This window comes from Balaenoptera physalus (assembly GCF_965194825.1).
Source record: "Balaenoptera physalus genome assembly, chromosome: 11".
Classification (NCBI taxonomy): Eukaryota; Metazoa; Chordata; class Mammalia; order Artiodactyla; family Balaenopteridae; genus Balaenoptera; species Balaenoptera physalus.
In genome coordinates, this window is record NC_138896.1 from 64,639,515 (window position 1) to 64,657,776 (window position 18,262).

The 18,262-nt window shown below is 50.0% G+C and overlaps 1 protein-coding gene across 2 annotated transcripts in view; it reads right to left on the minus strand.

Moving 5' to 3' along the window:
- The window catches only part of POMGNT2 (protein O-linked mannose N-acetylglucosaminyltransferase 2 (beta 1,4-)), an 82,126-nt gene that overhangs the window by 11,760 nt on the left and 52,104 nt on the right, over positions 1 to 18,262 (minus strand). For both annotated transcript variants that reach the window (XR_014250782.1, XR_014250783.1), the window contains exon 3: positions 4,566 to 17,579. The gene's annotated coding sequence lies outside the window, so the exon portion shown is untranslated. The remainder of the gene's footprint in view (positions 1 to 4,565; positions 17,580 to 18,262) is intronic.

Genomic DNA, 18,262 nt, shown 5'->3' on the forward strand with positions numbered 1-18,262 from the left:
AATAATAAGTGGGGGGGTGGGGGGGAAGAGCACCTGATGAGTAGAGAACTAGCCGTCCTGCAAGAGGTGGAGCATCTAAGGCTATGGAAAGTCTCTATTTGAGGGACACAGAAATGCCCGTATGCCTACACACAGTCCTTGCCTCTGAGCCCCTTATCATTTACAGCAAGCACTACTTTAAAAAAACAAAACAAAACTAATCCTCTACTTCTACTTCATTACACAAACAATATATTTACTGTAGATTATTAGAAGCAGTGGTTGGAGAGAGAGGATGATAGAGAGAGAGAGACTTACCTGCAGCCGCCCACGCAGAGAAAACCACTATAATGTTTTAATGTTGATGAAGCCTCATTTTGTGTGTGTGTGTACTTGGTGTGAATTTCTCCATGACATTTTGGTGCACAGTAGATCATACTTCTTTTATTTTTCCCATAAATTAAAACTATCTCAGTCACCCACCTTTTAGATCCATTCACTCATTCAACAGATATTAATTGAATGCTTATGATGTGCCAGACACTCTTCCAAGTGCGGGGGAAATAGCAGTGAGAGAACAAACATCTCTGCCCTTGTCCAGCTGACATTCTAATTGGGGGAGACAGACAATAAACAAATAAGAAAAATAGTACGACAGCTGGGGATAAACGTCATGAAAATATCACAGCAGGGAAAGGGCTTTGGGAGTGTTAGGCAGGCTGAAATTTTAAATGGGGTGATCAGGGAAAGTCTGAAAACAATAGCCTGAAGGAGACAAAGAACTGAACCATCTGGAGACAATAGGGAAGTGTGTTCCAGCAGAGGGAACAGCACGTGCAAAAGCCCTGGGGCAGGAGTGTGCCAGGCATATGCTGGGAACAACAGGGAGGTCAGTGTGACTGGAAAGAGAATGTCAGTGTAGATGGGGTGTAGGAGATGAGATAGGGAGGTCACGGAGCCTGAACGTGCAGGGCCTTGAGGGCCAGCGAAAGGATCGGGCTGTTCTCTGATTAGTGATGGGACACTACTAGGAGATCTGAGCAGAGCAGTTACACAATCTGACTGAACACTGAGGATAAACTACAGGCGGGCAAAGGTAGGAGCAAGGGGCCTGTGATGAGGCTATTGCAATAATCCAAGAGAGAGATGCTAGTTATTTGGACCAGCAGGATAAGGGAGGTGGTGAGGTGAGATGGCGTCTTGATGTATTTGAAGATGGAACTGAAATGTGAGACAGGGGAGTTGCTTTCACTCCCTTTCTTACAGTATAGTATTGCTTGTTTTGAAACAGGGGCCCAGAATGTTGAGGTGTTTGAGGGGGGCCAGCGAATAGCACCCCCTTTCTTACTTCCTCACTTGAGTCCTGATCCAATTGAGAAATAAACAAAGGTATAGTAAGGCAGATGGAGACCAGAAAGTCACTGATACAGAGAAAACTGATGTTGGAGAGGTGTGTACCAGCTACATGTCCTTCCAAATACTGAATCCCAGAATAAGGCATCTCACTCACCCCATCATAACCAAGAGGCCTGTCCTGTGAGATTTACCACATGGGAGAGCAGACCCAAGAGGGTTTGGGCGATTCCCACCCAGCTTCTGCTTCCAAACTCACAATCTGATTAAGCCTCTCCCTCCAGGGAGGGTGACAAGGATGGGGTAGCCGGAGGGATGGAGAGAGTCCAGGGGTGTCATACCTGGGGCGTTGCCTCCACTTGGATGGAAGCGTCTTGGGGAAATAAGCTATCCCCACCCCCAGTCCCCCACCAACACACACCTTCTGAAAGACAAAAGGCCCCTTTAGACCCCTTGGAAGTGGGGATTCCCTCTTCCAGTGGTGAACAAGGGGGCCCTGCAGAGTTTTTGTCAGGACGATGAAACACCAGACACCATGGCACGTGTAGACACACTGCTGTGCAGAGAGAGGTGTATGCGTGCACACACACACACACACACACACACACACACACACACACACACACACACAAACAGGATCATGCCATATGATCATAGCATATTTTAAAACTGCTCCTTTCACTTGATAATATATCTGGACTCTGCTTTCAGTAAATATACTTTTACAAAATCATTTTAATGGCCAAATATCACTCCACTGTGTGGTATACCCATCTTTTGGTAACCAACCTCCTATTGTTGGTCATCTGGCTTGTTTCCAATCCTTGGCTACTATTAAAAACAAATAACTAATTAAAATAAAAATTGTCTGAACCTTCTTGTAGCTAAATTGGTTCACGTCCTTGATTCCTAAAGCTAAATTCCTGAAATTGGAATCTCTGGGTTAAAAGGCAGGCATGTTTTTAACACTGTGGTTACAGTTTGCAAAATTCTGCAAGTCCAATATGCAAAGGACAAAAAGAATAGACAAAAGAGCCAGTTTACCTTGTAGGCTGTGGGCTCCCACACTGGACCTCCTGTGTCCCCCACAGGCCCTTGCACCGTGCAGGGCACCCTAGAACTTCAGCTCATTGTGTGTGGGCTGAAGAGAACCAATGGGAAGGGATGGTAGGTCTGGGCCTTCTGTACGTGACGAAGGCGAGTGCATTTTCAAGGGTGAGCAGGGGCCTCTCCTGGTTGGTAGAGCTGACGTGGTGGGTCCCAGGCCAGCCGCCCATGCTCTCCCTCTGTGCCCGAGCTGATCTAAAATCAGAAAAGCAACATCTTCTGGCTTCCTTTGTCATGAGATTCTCCCAGATGACCCGCTCCCAGAACAGCTATCTGTGGGCTCAAGGATACACATGGCATTTGCTTTGTCCCCAATTCTGTGCCTGGAACCTGGACCCTTGTGTGCCATTTTCACACTCAACAATTCCTGGAATGCTTGTGCCTCTTTGAATGGCATCTCTGAACAGTTGTTTAGTTCACGGGCTAATATTTTCCATGCAGCACCTCCAAAGAAAATCTGAATGCACACAGGCCCACGGAAAGAGCTGACTGCAGATACTCCCAGTTGCAGGAAGTTTTGCTGGTGGCTGAGGCTAAAAGCTGCAGAAGGATTTTCAGTTTCTCGGGGATAGAACTGAGGGAGGGTCTCACTGTGCCCAGGGAAGGCGGCTCCCCAGAAAAGGGAGGTGGGCTCCACAAAAGAAAGCCTCCCAGAGCACGGTGGAGAGCTTAGGGTAAAAACAGGGCTCTGTTCAAAGCCCAGGGCCGCCACCCTCACTGTAGGAGTGCGGGCAGGTTACCTGACCTCCCTGTGCCTCAGTGTCCTTAGCTGGAAATGAAGGGAGCAAAGTTTAGCGCCCAGGGTTGTGTAAGGATCTAATTGAGGAATGTGCATATAAATTACAGGGTAAGTGCCCCCAAAGCGGTAGATGGTACTCCAGCATCAATACCACCAAGTGGAGACAACAGGAGCCCAAAGAAATGGATTAAAAAAACCACTGGACAGGGGAGGGGGTGGGGCAGATTACGGGTATGGGATTAACAGATACAAACTACTATGTATAAATGATAAGCATCAAGGATATATTGATGGGAATTATAGCCATTATCTTGTCATAACTTTTAATGGAGTATAATCTGTAAAACTACTGAGTCACTATATACCTGAAACCAATACAACATTGTAAATCAACTATACTTCAATAAAAAAGGACCACTGGACATCTCTAACATCATTATGTCCCAAGGGTGTAGCACATAGTCAGCACTCGGTAAATATTTGAGGAATTTGATGAATGAATATGTGCTAGACCACGTCAGCCATGTAGGCAGCAACAACGGTGAGAAGCTGGTCCCTGGAGAAGCTAAGAACACTTCCATGACGATAACAATACTATTAGTAAAAGTAGCAGAGGGGGCTTCCCTGGTGACGCAGTGGTTAAGAATCCGCCTGCCAATGCAGGGGACACGGGTTCAAGCCCTGGTCCGGGAAGATCCCACATGCCGCGGAGCAACTAAGCCCGTGAGCCACAACTACTGAGCCGGCGCTCTAGAGCCCGCGAGCCACAACTACTGAGCACACGTGCCACAACTACTGAAGCCCACGCGCCTAGAGCCCATGCTCCGCAACGAGAGAAGCCACCGCATTGAGAAGCCCGCGCACCGCAACGAAGAGTAGCCCCCGCTCGCCGCAACTAGAGAAAGCCCGTGCGCAGCAACGAAGACCCAATGCAGCCAAAAATAAATAAATAAATAAAATAAATTTGTTAAAAAAACAAAAGTAGCAGAGGATTATATAACACTCGGGTGCCTGACACTACACGTTAGATCACCCTTGCAAGGCGGTGCTTCACCTCCATTTACAGAGGAGGAGGCTGAGACACAGGTCACATAACTTGCCCTGTGCAGTGCAGGCAGAGGGCAGAGCAGCATGCATGTCTGGATCCTGGGGCAGGGGGACAGCAGGCTGGGGACTCTCCTGGCTTGGCGAAGGTGGCTGGGGGCGAGGAGAGTGAACTCAGCTCAGGGTGGAAGGCGAGGAGGACCAGGGCTCAGAGGCATGGCACCTGCCCTCCCAGGAAGGGCAGGATAGGCTGTGACCACAGAGACAGGTGATGGAATAGAAAGAAACCAGGAGGAGCCTGTTTCGTCTCCAAGCTGTAAAACGAGAGGACATGTTTACTCACAGTGGGCCGGGGCCAGCTCCCAGGGTTTCACTGTGTTAACTCTCTCGGGCCTCCCAGCCTGATGGGTTGTGAGCTTCCAGGTGTGCCCGGCGGGCTGCGGTGTGTCTGCATCACTTTTGTCATCCAGGTGATCGATTTTAGCTAGAATAACAACACAGAGCTATTCAAAAGAGCTCTATTATCGACATTCCTATTGCAAACAAATGGCATGCCTGTTACAAATCTCCAGCCCTTTTCCTTTTTCCTGTATCTCTCTTTCTTTCCTCTTTACCCCTTTTCTTTCTTCCCAAAGCCTTAGAATATAACTTTGCTCGCATGAAGTTTCTTAGGGGCATTTTTATCACCTCTACCTGAGGACAAACAGGAAAAATACCAGGAACAACAAAGTCCTCCCAACATGGCCAAAGATGCTTGGATGGGGGACCCGCAGGGAGGGTGGGGTTGCTGAGCCCCACATTGGGGGAGTGAAGCCACTTGCTCCCCAATTTGCTTAGACTACGGCCGTGAGGCGCCAGTCCGAGCCTTGGCCAGCTCCCGGGGTGTGGCCAGACTTGTCAGCTGGGATGTCTGCCAGCCATCCTCAGGGATGGCCAGTGAAGGGGGACCCAAGGGAGCCTCGCCCATCGTTCGTGGCTGATCCATGAAGTGGGAAGATCATCAGGGCTGAGCCAATCGCATGGACTCCCTCTAGCATACGCCCCAGGCACCCAGGAGAGAGAGACTGGCCAACTGGGAGCAGCAGGATGGGCAGGGCCCCAGAGCTGCCAGGGTTTGAGGCTCCCTGGAGAATTGGCCTGTTCTACAGTCATGACCTTTGACAGGGACTGACTCTGCATCTGGGTCTTCAACCTTCCTTACTTCACAGGGAGGACTCGCCACACTTAGGCGCCACGGTGTCCCTTCCCAGAGCATTCTGGGCTGAAGACCCTGCCTCCCTCCCTCCCCTGCTCTGTCCCTGGTCCTGGCTGAAGCAGATGGGGAGGGGTCCACAAGGGAACGACTTGGGTGGCTGAATCTCATCCCCTCTGTCTCTGCGTGAGTGTCCAGAGGACTTTTCTGAGCCGTAAAGGGACCATTTGTGGCTCATCATTCCCAGAGAACAGTTCTTCCTTCATCTCAACGCTCTGCTCGGAAACCTGGGGCACCTGGAGCCTTTCAGCAGCAAAAAATAAGCTACTGTGTGTGAGGTCCGGCTGTGCTGCCCTCCCCCCGTCAGGAAGCCGGTGGCTGGCCCTTTCCTGAGCTACACGGCCTCTCCCGGCCTCAGTGTCCACCTCTGGTGCTGGGGCTCCTTGGGTTCTGTCCCAGATGTCTAGCTTACAGCCGGGCTCCTCAGACTGGTCCCCACGCCAGGAGGAGCGGCAGCAGCAGCACCTTGGAGCCTGGGGGAAATGCAGATTCCCAGGTCTTGTCCCACATCTGCTAAGTCAGAATCTGCACTTGAATGAGACCTTGGTTGATCAGTATGCAATGAAAGTTTCAGGAGCCTTGACCTACACCTGACCATTTTCAATTCTGGCTTCACGTTAGGATCACCTGGGGAGACTGTCCAGTGTACCAGTGCCAAATCCAGGGTGGTGGAGGGCAGAGCCTGGGAATCTGTAGTTTTCCAAAGCTGCCCTGTGATTCTGATATGCGGCCACCGGTCCAGATGAAGGGGCAGTGAAGGGATCTATTTGCAGCTTCCTTAAACACCCCCTCCTGCCTCCCCCTGGGGCAACAGAACCAGAACTTCCTTCCCATCCCTTTGTACTGCTCACTCTTGCCTTCCTTTACTCCTCTGATCTCTCGAGTTGTTTTTCTTTCTGTTCTGGGCAGACTTAGGAGAGTCTCCTTGGATTTGGGGCTTGCTCTGCCCATCAGCATCGGCCAGACTCTGGCCACCCTCCTCAGAGGCTCCACCTTGGTCTGACCTAAGTGCTCCCAGCTGTGGAACATCTTGAGAAGCCTGACTCGCGCCCAGCAAAAAGCAAATCTGCCCAGACTTCAGCCTGTGGGCGTGACCAGTGACCAGTAATGCCGCCACCCACACAGCCCCCCACTGACCTCGCTCTCAGGCTGACTCTTCCTGGTCTCCATCTGGGACAAAGGGGTGGCAGTGAGGTCCTTCCAGGGCCTGACCCACCCTCCAAAGAGCCCCTTGAGGCTTTCCAACCGTTCGGGGAAATAAGGTCACACAGAAACAAAAAGCAAGCTTGCTGAGGACCAAGAAAAGGCTCTTTCCTAACTTCTTTCTCTATCTGAAAACAATGCGGGAGCTGGACAAGCCAATCCCAGAGCCTTTCATTGTTCGAATCAAGGTCAAAACTAGCACGTGAGCCAGAGGCAAGTATGGGAGCCCTGAGGGGGTGCGTGACGGGGCCCAGCCTTGGGTCGCAAAGAGGAGGGCCCAGGATGGAGGCCTGGGGAGGATGAACCCGAGCCCTGTGGCCTGTCTGTATGTGTCATGGCCTCATCACATCAACCAACATTTGCAGGTTCCCCCTGGGTCGGACCAAATCAGACCTATCTCTGCACTGGGTGCCTCCTCTGCCCCAGCCCAAGTCTCCCCACCATCTGGGAAACTCTTCCACAGCTTGTGTTTCTCTCCTGAGTTTTTCCATCCCTGAGCCCCCAGAGGCAGGATAAAGGCAGCCATTTCTTCGGCTGCTAAATAGGTCTGTTTTGTTGTTTTGCAAGTAGACAGCGAGTTAAGAGACGTCCTTTGCTGTAGCTTCTAGCTGCCTTGCACTTGCTGCCAGTTGGCTCCAGAAGGAGGGCTTTGAATTCCCCGTTTCCCTAAGTTCTTTCTGTTCTCTCCTCTTCCTTAACTTTTCTGTCTCCTTCTTTCCTTCCACTCCAATCCCTTTCCTCCTGGAATCCCAGCTCTGCCTGTTTCCTTATGCCACTGGATCGAAATGTTGGACTCTAGCCGTGGTGAGGAGCCCAGGCTTGGCGGGTGCAGGTCACACGTCATCTGTGATCCAAGCAGCATCACTGTTATCCCGAGGGCGGCGGTCACCCAGAGCCTCTGGACCAGGCGGACCAGGCTTAAATCTTCCTCAGCTGCTCAACTTGGAGCACCTTGTTTAACTTTAATGGGCTTCAGCTGCCTGGTCTGTAAAATGCACACTGATCATCAGCTCCTAGGGTTGGTGTGGAGATTGCATGAGATCACAGCCGTGAGGACCGGCCGGGCTAGGTGCTCCGTCACCCACGTGCTGTCCCCACATGCCTATCTCCCCTGTCACTGTGCCTGGGACCTGTTCCCCCAGGAGGCGATTCAAAGATCAGGCAGAAAATAGAGAAGTGTTTCTGCTGGAACGTGTCCCTTCACGACTGGGCCCGAGGATCCCAACTCCTCTTCTAGTTTTGTTCTCCCTTTTCCGCTTCCTCGGTGTGCCTTCTCTGGCCACACTCCCCACTGGGCCACCGACTGTTTGTGAACGACAGAAAAGGCCCGCCCACGGGGGCTTGGGGAGCACGAGTAAAGTGTGACCAGGTTCTCTTACTGCCAGGGCTGTGGTTGCATCAGGCAACCTAAGTAGGTGTCAGGGATATAAATTCAGGCCGGGCGGGGGCTTCTGGGAGGAGGCGCGGCCTGATTCACATAACAGTGCTTGGAGCCAGGCCCAGGTGTGTTCAAGCCCTGGCCGCTAAACTCCATGACCTTGGGCAGAGCTATTTGTCCTCTCTGAGTCCTCATCTGTCAACTCTGCCAATAACCTCTTTCCTAAGGGATCACTGAAGGCATTGAAGGAGGTCCCCTAAGACCTCTGACATAAAGCACGGTGCGATAAATCCCGCCCCCAACACGATCTCCACAGTCTCACCAGGACACGTAATACAGCACACTTGCAAAGAGCCCTGTGCCCCTTGCATACTTTCTCACATTGTATTCCCATCATGACCCTAGGAGGTAGGTTATGTTAGGGTCACACTCATCTTCCAGATAAGAAAACAGAAGTACAGGGAAGTTAAGTAACCTGCTCAAGGTCAGCCAGCACGGCAGAGCTGGGAGTGACTGTCACAATGATTGGTGGGCATTTGCAGCTTGATTTGCATGGTAAGATTTCCCATGGAACTCTGGACATCCCACACCCCAAAGTGGACATGGCTCCAGAACCTTCCATGACCCCCTTGCAGAGGGAGCCCGCAGGGAACACAGAAGAGTCAAATGAGGCTGACTATCCAGGGACTTTGCAGGTGCTGCCAGGTTTGTGGCCATCAGCTTCTGCTGGGTCTGCCTTCCTCCTCCTCGTCTCCTGGGCCAAACTTTATCAGGACGTCCCCTCTTCTCTGGAGGTCCTTCCAGCAAATCCATTAAATGCAGGGACCAGGTGAGCAGGAACAGCCTGGATCTCAGAGATCTGCAGACTTCTAGCTACAAAGCATGACGCATATTTACTTTGTCACCTGAAATTATTATTATTTTTATTTCAAAGGCTTAATTTAGGAAGATCCGGATGTTCACTGGGTCTCCAATTGCTGAAGGAACATGTATTTTAAAGGCCAACTGTCGAAGTACATGCATTCTGCCCTTGCCATTCTGTGCAGGCTGCCTCTGGCCTTGATGTTAAATCAGTTACACTTCTGTGCTGATGGCCTGTGTGGACATGGCCAGGATTTCCCGTTGCCTCCACCTCACCGTTTCCTCTCCGCCTCTGAGCTGGTCCCCTTCATTCCTCCCTTCCTCCCTCCCCACAACTTGCTCAGATCTGTGGGTAAGTGTGCAGTAATGTTCTGGAAAGTGGGGACATTTAGGCTCCAGGCAGACAGGGGTTCATATGCCACCTCAACCATTTCTGGGCTCTACACACACGGGTAGTTTACCTGAGTGTCAGATGTCCACGTGGAAACTGTGAGATCACGTGAAGATGGTTTCGTCCGCAGCCTGGCACAAGGTAAAGGAGTAGTAAATGGAATAAGGGGATAAGCCTTTTGCCCAAAGCTAAGTGTAGTGTGAGGCACGGTGCGTCCTTAGCACTTGTGAAGGGCCTGCTTCCCCCTTGTCTCTCGCCACAGCCTTGGCCTCAGCCGTGGATTCCTCCTGCCCTCAGATCTCCCTCCGATATGGACAGGCCCCACCACTCCACGGATGCTTCTGTGACTCCCTCCTACCCAAGTAAAACCAACCCCTGCCGGTCTCTGCACAGGGTGCAGCCGGACTGATGAACTAACCTTGGCTGACACTTTAACAGAGTGAGGTGACATCTGATCAAGGCCCAGCGACAATGCTTCAGGGACGCACAGGCTGCCACTCGCCCAGTATTTCCCAAACATCTGGACCAGGTGCTCGCTTCTGCCAGAGCTGCCAAGAGCTACGCCCAACTCCCCAAAGGGGGACAGATGGTAACCATTTGGGCAGTCTCGGCCCATGGCGGAAGGAAGGTCTTTGTCTTTGAACTTGAGGTCACACCGCTTAGGTAGCTGCTAGGCCAATCTGCGTGTCCATTATGCCTGCCTTCCCACAGCAAGCCGGGAGCCACGTGAAGGGACAGAAGGGCATCTGCTACAGCTGGTGCCCAGCTGAGGGTGAGGAGAGATGCTGCGCCAGGGTCCAGAGATCAGGGCTTAGATCTCACTCTGCTCATGACTCACGCACGACACAGGCAGGTCATTACCCGCTGTTGTGGCTAAAAGGCTGTAACAGCACCAGCCCCTCCCTGCCTCGTAACGGTGACTCGGAGGATTAAGGAGGAAACGAGCGAGCGCTAAGCTTGGTGAATGCAGCTTTGTTCCCCAGCTGGTCCCTCTGATTATTCCACAAAACTGATGGGAAATAGCAAAGGTCAACGTTCTCTTTACGGGAGGTTGAGGTCCTCACTGGGTGTGGTTCTGAGCTCTATGTCTGTGTCATGCTCATCTGGGGTGAGGCCCCGGGGTCAGACTTAGAAAAGGGGGGGTAGGGGGAACATTGTCCAAGCTCTGGCCACGTGCCTGGGGCATTTCACAGGGCAAGTCAGCTAAAGGACTGGATCTTGCTGGGCCTTTTGGAAACTTCCAGTAGCAAAAACCACAGACTGAACAGTACCTGTCAAGGTTGAAGTGAGCAGGATGAAAGCTGTCTCTCCACGATGCTGGCTTTCAGCGCTGGCCCCCCTTGTTCTCCACTTATGTGATTTGGTTTTGTGGTCTCTCTTGGTGGAAAGCCTCTAGGACACTAGTGGCTGAAGCCAGAGCCCTAGAAGGACAGGAGGAGGGAGAGAGGCAGGTTGGGTAGCTGTGGCCCAGCTGCCTGGAGCCAGCTAGGAGAGGCCACTTCCCTCCGTGCTGCGGCTTTTCCCGCTCAAGATTTGGAGGTGCCTTGGTGAAAGGTCTAGACGGGATTAAACCAATTCTGCCAGCCAAAGAATATCGCTCGCCATCCAGCTGTACCAGGATTGAGTCATCCGCCACTGCCATCACTGATCTTCAACACACCCTGAAAGGAGTTCAGGGTGGAGATCAGGAATGAGGTGCTCTGGGCTCTGGGAAAACTGGCAGAACAGCCTTCGGTTAGATATTTCCAGGAGAAAATTTTATGAACACAAGTTCTCGCGTCTTCCCATACTTGGAAAAGCACGAAAATCATTAAGTAAGATGTCTATTCCCCGTGGCTAGCAGTAACCTTCTAGCGAGACGTGTGCTTGGTTGCAGGTACCCTTCTCCAAAATCACATATATGCTGACCACCCCTTCCCCGCTTCTGAACAGTTTCTCAGAGCCATCCGAGAGGCTGTGTCCTGGGCTATAGTCCCCGGTAAATCCCCAAATAAAACTGAAAGTCACAGCTCTCACGTGGTGTGTTTTTATTTCAGTCTACAATTCCCCCAGATAATCCAATGGGGGGTAGAGAAGATTCTTTCCAGTTTAATCTTGTGTGATAGATCAGGGGTCCCCGAACCCCGGGCCGCGGACCAGTACCGGGCCGCTGCCTGTTAGGAACCGGGCCACACAGGAGGTGAGCGGCAGGCGAGCGAGCGAAGCTTCATCTGCTGCCCCCGGTCGCTCGCACTACCCCCTGAACCATCCTCCCCTGCCCTCCCACCCCGTCTGTGGAAAAACTGTCTTCCAAGAAACCGGTCCCTGGTGCCAAAAAGGTTGGGGACCGCTGTGACAGATAATAATTCACATGGTTCAAAATCAAAATAATATAAATTAGATACAATGGGAAATCCCGCTCCACCTCTGCCCCAGTTCACTGATTCCTCCCACTATACCCGCTACTGTTATTAGTTTCTCATGTACCTTTCCCATATTCCTTTCTGTAAATTCAGACGTGTATTTTCCCTCTGCCTTCTCCCTTAAGTGCACAAAAGTTTTAGCGTATGGTACATCCTGGTATCGGTCAGGGTCTCTGTAGGAAGCCAATGGCAGAGTCGAGCTGGATTAGTGAGGAAGAGTTAGTGAAAGGCTGTTGACAAAGGTGTGGTCGGCTGACGGGGGAAGGAATAGGAATGTGCAATTGGCCAGGGCTGGGGACCATGGGGAGCCTGCAGGGATGAGGCATAGGAGATGCTGGAAGCCAGAGACTGAGAGACAGAGAGAGACAGCACTTTGTGGAGAGGCCCCAAGGCAGAGGGACAACGTACCGCAATGCAGGGAAGGAGCCAGGGGCTCAACACCTGCCCTCACGCGCCACCCATGCCCTGGATCTTCAGCAAGGCCCCCATCGGCCAGTCTGCCTCAGGAGTCTGGGGCAAAGAGGTCTGTGTGTGTAGGCTTTACAAGGCAGCCTCCCGAGACCCAGAGCAGGCTGAGAGGGGTGTGGGCGTCTCGCAGGGGGGCCCCCGCAGAACATGCAGGACACCCCGCCCCACCCCCACCCCGGGACCTTGCTCCCTGCATCACCTGACAGCTGATCCCGGAGAGCTTTTCCATGTTATTTGCTGAGGTGGCTACTAGCATTGCTTGGTTCCACTTCCTCACCTTCCCCGCCAGCACTGCCACCAAACTTCTCAGCCGCTGCTGCCCAGCACCCCAGAGAGTATTACAACGCCCTGTGTAACGCGGCGAAGGGTCCTAGTGTCGGCCAGCCGGCTGGGGTGATCCTTCCCTTCAAAACCAAATGAAAATCTTCAGCCGCCTTGCACCTCCCTGCCAGCAGCAGCTCAGGGCTCTTGGGGATCCTTCCAAGGACTCTGGGTACCTGTCACGTCGTCCTGGCACTCGCCTGATCCCTCGTCCGGCACCCTTGCTCCTCACCTTCCTCCTCCCCTGGGGCTCTTGGGCCATTGCCTGGCACATCACCATCCTCACCCAGCCCTGCTGTCCAAGCAGGGACACAGTGTCCCCAGCCCCACACGGTCTGTCCTTGGGGTGCAGGGACGGCAGAGGAGTATCATGGCATAGATCAGGAACCCATTTAAAATTTATCAGCTGACCTCACTGCTGGCAAAACTCACTGCTGGCCCTGCCCCAGGGGCTCGGGGAGGCCTTCCTCAGCCACCTGTTCCCTGGTCTCCGGCTACTGTCGTGTCCCTGGGCCTCCCTCCCATCCTCTCTTCGCTTTCTCTGTCCCCTGAAACCCAGCCCCGGGCCACACTTGCCTGTCCTCGTCCTAGTCTGTTACTTTCTCCTTTCTCACACGAAGCAGTTGAGCTCCCGTTTGCCTCAAAGTCTCCTCCAGGCCTGGGTCCAATTACACGCTCTCTCAAACCAAAGGGCTGTTTTCTCTCCAGCTGATTCCCACTGACTCAGTGCCATCCAATAGAAAGAGAATATGAACCCTAGATAAAATGTGAAATTTTCCAGTGGCTACATTTAAGAAAAATTAAAAGAAACAGGTGAGATTAATTTTAATATGCTCTACTTAACCCAATATATCCAAAATATTATCAGTTCAACATTTACTCAGCATAAAATTATGTGTTATTTTAATTCTGGTAAATAACAAGCTATTTTAAATCCGATGTGTATTTGGCACTTACGGCACATCTCAATTCAGACTAACCATCTTTCGCACGCTCGGTAACCACACATGGCTGGTGGTGACCATGTTGGGCAGACTAGCCCCAGAATACAGAAAGACCTGCGACCACCTTTTAAAAAATAACCAGATTCCACCACTTAGTGGATACAATGGATTCCTAGAAATATAAGCGCTGAATTACATCTGAGATTTTCATAGCTGGTGCCAAGATGCCCTCTGGAAGCTGTCACAAATGACGTTCGTGAAATTGCTGACTTATCATGTCATCACCAACACTGGATATTAGGGTGGATGGATGTAAAGTATAATTTGCATTTCCCTGGTGATGTGTAAGACTGAGCTCTTTTCATCTATTTACTAGCCATATTCATATTTTCTGTGAATTAATTATCTGTGCCCTTTACCCATTTTTCTATTAGATTTATTGCCTTTTTTTTTGAAACTTGAGTTTAAGAGACTTGTTTTGTTCTCAGTGGGTCCTCTTCTATCTGAAGTGTTCCTTTGGCACTAGGATATTTTTTTCTAATATATCTTTTTATTTCCTCCTCTCCATTCTCTGTGTTCTCTCCTCTGGAGCTTCTATAAGAAAGGTATCTGTGCTTGATTTTACACCTCATATCACATAACTTAAAAAACAATGGCATCTTTCTTTTTTTCTAACACATTTTTAGGGAATCCTTTAGCTTGATCTTCCAGCTTACTAATTAGGTTTTCAGTTATCTATTTAGCACATTTATTGAGTTTTTAAAACTTTTGTCAGTCATGGTTTTAATTCCCAAGAACTCTTACTGTATCTTTTTCATAGAGGCTTTATTTTTTAAGTGGATGTGATATTCTCTTAACTCTCTCTGGGATATTCATTTTAATTCCTGACAGTTTTCTTCTGTTTTGGGTAGTCTGTTTTCTTGGAGTCCATTCTATTTTTGTGCCTCTCTCAGGCTCTGGCTTTTCTGAAATAGCTAGCAATTCTAACGTAGCTGTTAACACTGTAGATGAACATCTGGCTGAACAGTATTGGTGGCTGGGGGACACTTCCTTGCCCCCATGAGAATCCCATTCCTCTGGCAGGGAATGCAGCTGCTGATACAGGAGCCAGCCTCAGGTGACTGCGTGTGCAGAGTGGTTAGTGGAGAGTGGAAAGGAACCATTCACCGCCCTACAGTCCATCTCTAGCGCACTCTTTCACCCAGGTCACGTTGCCTCTGTTCTGGAACTCTGCTGGGAAAATGCACTCTGTGATGATTGCGCATTTCGCCCTGTGGCATTACAGCTTCGTTTTCATTTCTTCACCAACCTGTTCTTGTATTTGTCTTATAGTTTCCCTGAAATTCCTTAATCTTCTGGACATTGATCCCATTCCTCCTGACTGCCCACAACCACGAGCACTCTTTTTATTTCTGAATTTCTTGTCATTTCAGTAGAATGTAGGGAAGAAGAGGGGTACACACCACCGTGTGCTTAGCCATGTTGAACTGTAAGACACTTACTCTGCACTTGGCATCATTTCATGAGAGTGGTTGTCAGAAGCGAGTTAGCTGGATCAAAGGGCAGGAACATTTTTTGAGGTTGTCGATACATAGTTTAAACTGCTTGCCAGACTGAGGAGTAAAACAGAGGGAAAGGAACCCGCTTTGGCAGAGAGAGAGCTGGGTTACAACCACAGTTCCTCCCCTTGCCAGATGTGTAAACTGAGTGAGTCAGGGAACCTCTCTGAACTTCTGTTTCCTCATCAGTAAAATGGGCATGATAATGGTACCAGCATTTAAGAATACTGTGAGGATGAACTGTTCAAAGCATCTTCCCCAGAGCCCAGCCTATAAAAGGTGCTCAATAAATGCCGTTAGTCAGCATTGTTTCAAATAAGTGGTTTGTCAGCATCAAAGAACTGTGGATTCAACTGGGTGTTGGGAAAAGCGTTCCCTTCTTGGTCATTGGCATTTCACGCTCTCAGATAAATCACTGCCCAGCTTGGTACCTCCATCTCCAGAGAGAGAAGTCTCCTTCCTGCCTGCCTTTCTGGGAAGGCTTCTGTGAAGATTCACTGCTGTTTAGGAAGCCCTTACAGATGCTCCAGTGAAAATCCCTGTGCGTCCTTGGAGTTGTTTTCATTGGAAGGATGGGTCCTGAGCCCCTGCCACCAGCTCCAGAATGAATCTCTCTGAGATTCTGAGCTTGGTCAAGTGTAAACTCCTGTGGAAGAAAATATCTGGTCCTTATCCTGGGCCAACTTCCAGAAATGTAATTTCTTCCTCAGCTGGGACGTTGGGTCTTATGACTCCTTTTCCTATTTGACAACTTATTAATCAGAAATCTCCAGCAAACCTGCTCCAGGGAGGCGGGCTGAGCCCTCACCATGGCCACATGCCGGTCCAGGCTCAGGATGCCAGGAACCAAGTGTTTCTGCTCAGCCCAGACAAAGGGCTGGAGGCGGCTCTTGTGAGAACCTCCAAAGTCACTGGCTCAGGGGTGCAATGGCCGGGGTCGGGGATGCAGGGTGTCAGGAAGAAGCCAGCTCAATGGCAAAGAGAGAAAGAAGTTTGTACCTGTAGAACCAAGGCAGGCCCAGTCCAGAGGTCAGCCAGGGCCAGCACTATGAGAGGTCACTGAGGCGGGATTCTGGCAGACTGGAACTGAGGCCAAGGTGAGCCAGGTGGGCATGGATGGGCAGGGGAGGGGAGAGCTCATTTGAAGAATAACAGGAAAGTTGTAGGGCGACCATGAGGCCTGCCAGGTTTTGTTTTTGTTTCAATTCAGTAAGCAGTCAACAAACAAACAAGGTGCAGGGCACGGACTGGACTGGGAGCTGGCCTTTCTCAGTAAGAGTCGCCACTGTAAGAATCTCTTCCTTTCTGCCTCTCTCCTGGTCCCACTCACAGCAGGATTGGTGGCCATCAAGCTGGAAAGGGGCAGGACGGAGGCAGGTAGGGCCAGCAGGAAATGCCTTCCAGAGGTCGAACAAACAGAGGGCAGGAAGGACATGGGGTGCGGGCGAGTCCCTCAAGGAGAAGGGAGGGTTCACTCACCAAAGGGGCCCTTCCTCCCCCATCCCTTTAGCTCCTCTCCCACATAACCGGCCCTCCCCTCTGCTCCCCAAAGGGCTGTGTGCAGCCAACACATGAGTCCCATCTGTGAGCCCTACTTTAGTAACAGGGTGACAGGGACGATGGCTAAATACACCCCTTGACTTCTTGCTGGTGAGATAGAAAAGCAAGGCACAGAAAGACCGGATAATGTGTTCAAGGTCACACAGCAAGGAGCGGGGAAGCAGAAGTCAAAACCAGGTGGTTTCTAGAACCTCTGCATAGTATAGGTTAAATGACCCCAGAAGCTCTAGAAGGAGTAAACGACAAGGTGCCCAGAAGGCTCTCAGAGCACCCAGCACTGTGGCGAGGGCAGCAAGTCCGATCGAGGGCTGGACTGCAAAGATGGTGAGCAGGTGTAAGGTCAGGAGCAGCCCTTGGGAGGTGAATTCTGCCTCCACTTCCCCAGTAAGTCTCAAATGCTCCTCATATTTGGGGAGATTAAGAGTAGAGAAAAGGAGAAGGAATGATCCTTAAATGCTGTCTGGATTCCTTTCTAGGTTCCAGCATCTCTCCTGGGTCCCTGCCCGATGGTGGAGGGCACTCCCCCGCCCCGTTCACTGACCTGCTTTCACATCCAGGGTTTCCGGGTCTCCGCGTGCAACCTGCCCACCTCCTGGGGGCTCACTCTTCTTAGATCTGAATCCTCAATACAGGTACTTCTTTTGGAGAAATAGCTAGATTTCTTTCTGATTACAAGTAAAATACATGCTCAATGCAAAACAGTAAATAAATAAATTAGGAAATGCATGAACATAAAGAATCTTTCAAACAGTACCTCTACAGGATAAAGAGCTATTCAACCATAAAAAAAAATGAGGACTTTTGTGATATCTCAGTATGGACAAGATTCATAATTACCTGAGAAAAATAAGGTGCTGGACAGAGTGAGAGCATTGTCCGCTTGTGTCAAATTCTCCCAAAGGATGCTCAGCCAACGGGTGACACGAGTTGCTCTCTAGAAGGACAACTGGGTGGCTTGGAGATTTTTCACTAGATAGTCTTCTAGAGCTTTTGATTTTTATGCCATGTGATTGTATTACTTTTTCAAAGATTAAATAAAAATTTGAAAAAGAATAGTTTATTATGCAGTACTCAGTGAAAATCACTCCCTCAATATATATCCTTCCAAATTTTATTTTCTGTACACACACACACACACATTTTGTTTATTTCTATAATACTGAGATCATGCTACAATGAATTATAATCTGCTTTACGCCTCATTTACTATAGTGTGGATAACTTTCCATATTAGTATACATCAATCACATTGTTAATTTAAGCAGATGCAGAGTAATTCATTATATACTTTTACCATATTTTTTAACTAATTCCCTGTAATCTTTAACAGTTTTATTGACGTTCACATACCATAAAATTCATCCACTTTAAGTGTACAGTTCAGTGGGTTTTAGTATATATTCACAGAATTGTGCAAGCATCACGACAATCTAATTTCAGAACATTTTCATCACCCCAAAAAGAAAACACATGCCCATCCTTCCCCTTCTCCCAACCCTAGGCAACCACTAATCTACTTTCTGGCTCTATGCATTTGCCTGTTCTAGACATTTCTTATAAATGGAATCATTTGTGTCTGGCTTCTTTTACTTACTAAACTGTTTTCTAGGTGCACCCATGTTGTAATATGAATCAGTATTTTATTCTTTTCGTTGATGAATAATATTCCGTTGTATGGATATTTCACATTTTGTTTGTCCA